Here is a 2372-nt window from a genome sequence, read left to right as displayed (position 1 = left end):
AAATACATATCATGTATTTTCAGAATGTGGAGCAGATAGAAGTCTTAGGAGGGAAATTGTGGGTGAGTAGAAAGACTATTGAATCACTTAAAACCCTTATTCTTGGATGGCGGCTAGGCAACTGCTTGTGGCATGCAGTGTTACTGAATCTTGGTGAAACAGCTAGCCTCCAATTATGTCAAAACTTCCAAATCAGATTAGCATAGTAAGCTGCCATGATGGTTTGAACACTTGAAATAAAACCCACCATTATCACCGCCAGTGAATCCAAGAAAAGTGTTCCCTTTGCAATTCCAGCATCAGCAACTAACTTTTCCTTCTCTGTAGTGAGCAAGCTAACTTATTATTGTTACCGGTATGACTATTGTTTTGATGATGAAATATTGTGGTGTGGCCATATTTTATTCAATGCTACAAATAAGTGCAACATTACTTCATGACATGTTCCATATGATCAGACTTATTCTGGTAAACAGAGCTTTGGGACAGGTAGCTACTATTGTCACTGCCAGATGTCCCTACATAATACAATTAACTGTTGCTTTTGACATGCCCAGTATTTCAAGAATCTGTCTGACTATAAATGCCATTCCTGCAGAGCTATTATGGTTACTTTGTGCTCAATTAAGCAAATATTATCTATGCTTAGTAAAGGCTTCAAGGTCAGCTCAATGTTACTGTATCTTCAACACTCTTAAATTCAGTGCTACATGAGGTTGTGTCCTCCCTTGCCTTTGCTACACATCCTAACAATGGTCTTTTGGTTCCAAAGCATTTTTAGGCAATAATGTTTTCACAGATTTAGGCCCATGCTTCCTAAATTACCTTTATTACCTTATTTCATACTAGATCCTCCATAAATGGTGAACATAAATAAAAAGTGGGGGAAGACAAGCTTACATCTGGTATCTACATAGGTGAATTCATGTATTATAAAAGAAGAAGTAACGTAAGCTTTGGTTGAACTGGCGCTTTGAGGTAAATGTCAGAGCTCAGAGACAGGACTGTTGCAAAGCATAGATTGGGGGAAGGCTAAAAAAAAATCTGTTGCACTGAAGGTTCCGAAGAGCACAGTGGCCCCCATAATTCACAAACTGAAGAAGTTTGGCACAACCAGCACTCTTCCACTGGTCACCTGGCCAAACAGAGCGATCAAGGGTGAAGGGCCTTAGTAAGAGAGGTGACCCAAATCCTGATGGTCACTCTGACTGAGCTTTATGGCAGAGTGCCCAGACAAAAACTTCTCCTCAGTGCAAAATTAATGAAGCTCGCTTGGAGTTTGCAAAAACTGAAGGACTTTCAGATTGTGAGAAACAGTTCTGATAAAGCCAAGATTGAACTGTTTGGCCTCCATTCTTAAGGTAATGTCTGGAGCAAACCAGACACCATGCATCATTAGCGCAATGCCATTCCAACAGTAAAGCACGGTGGTGGGGATGTTTTGTTTAGCCTCGGAGATTCCTCAGGGTAAGGGAAAGTAGAATGGAGCAAGAGAGATATTCTCAATGTTTCACAGTACTCAGGGCCACAGACTGGGCAGAAGGTTCACCTTCTGACATGACAATGTCCCAAAGCACAGCTCTATGAATGACCCAGCCAGGACTTAAATCCTATCAAACATCTCTGGAGAGACTTGAAAATTGCTGTCCACTGCTGGTCCCCACCCAACCTACTGAGTTTGAGGGAAGAATGTCAGAAAATCCCCCAATCCAGGTCAGCATGGTGTTGCATCCTAACCAAAAGGTCTCTATAATTGCTGCCAAACATGCTTCAATTAGTATTAAGTAAAGGGTCTGAATATTTATGTAAATTTGATATTTCAGTTTTTTTTTATTTTTAATAAAAATAGGGGCGACTTTTGAGTAGGACATATTTATCTCCACCTATCCCACTCTTGGTAGGTTTGGCAAGAGGAGACACAGTAAGCAACACCTTAAAGGGGAGTTAACACAAGTTTTTTTTACAATTACTTATGTTGACCACTACTTTTGACAACTCCATGCAAATTTGTTTTATTTCATTGTGTGTTTTTGTTAAATGGTAAGATTTTTTATGTTGTCTGTTCATCATTTTTGATCTTTTATTTATAGGTAACAGCATATTATACAGAACTGGGTATACCTGCATACATAGGAAGAGCAAATTATGTCACAAAAGGGGGGAGAGGACCCTGCCCAGTAGATCTTACAATAAAATATTCATTTTGGAATCAAAAATATAAGGTGAAAATGTACTAATGTTTAATAAGGTAACAGTGCATTATATATATATTTATATATATCATTATATATATATTTATATATATATATATATATATTATTATATATATTATTATTATATATATATCATTATATTATTATATATATCATTAT

General features: G+C 37.5%; 1 long non-coding RNA gene across 1 annotated transcript in view; it reads left to right on the top strand.

Moving 5' to 3' along the window:
* LOC140327749 (uncharacterized) overlaps positions 1 to 2372 on the top strand; it is a 6597-nt gene continuing 4225 nt past the window's right edge. Inside the window, exons 1-2 of the long non-coding RNA XR_011920101.1 lie at positions 1 to 62; positions 2091 to 2222. This is a non-coding gene — a long non-coding RNA (uncharacterized lncRNA). The remainder of the gene's footprint in view (positions 63 to 2090; positions 2223 to 2372) is intronic.

Source organism: Pyxicephalus adspersus, chromosome 3 (assembly GCF_032062135.1).
Source record: "Pyxicephalus adspersus chromosome 3, UCB_Pads_2.0, whole genome shotgun sequence".
In the NCBI taxonomy this organism is placed as follows: Eukaryota; Metazoa; Chordata; class Amphibia; order Anura; family Pyxicephalidae; genus Pyxicephalus; species Pyxicephalus adspersus.
The sequence above is the reverse complement of the archived record's forward strand: the minus strand, read 5'-3'. Positions and strand labels throughout refer to the sequence as shown.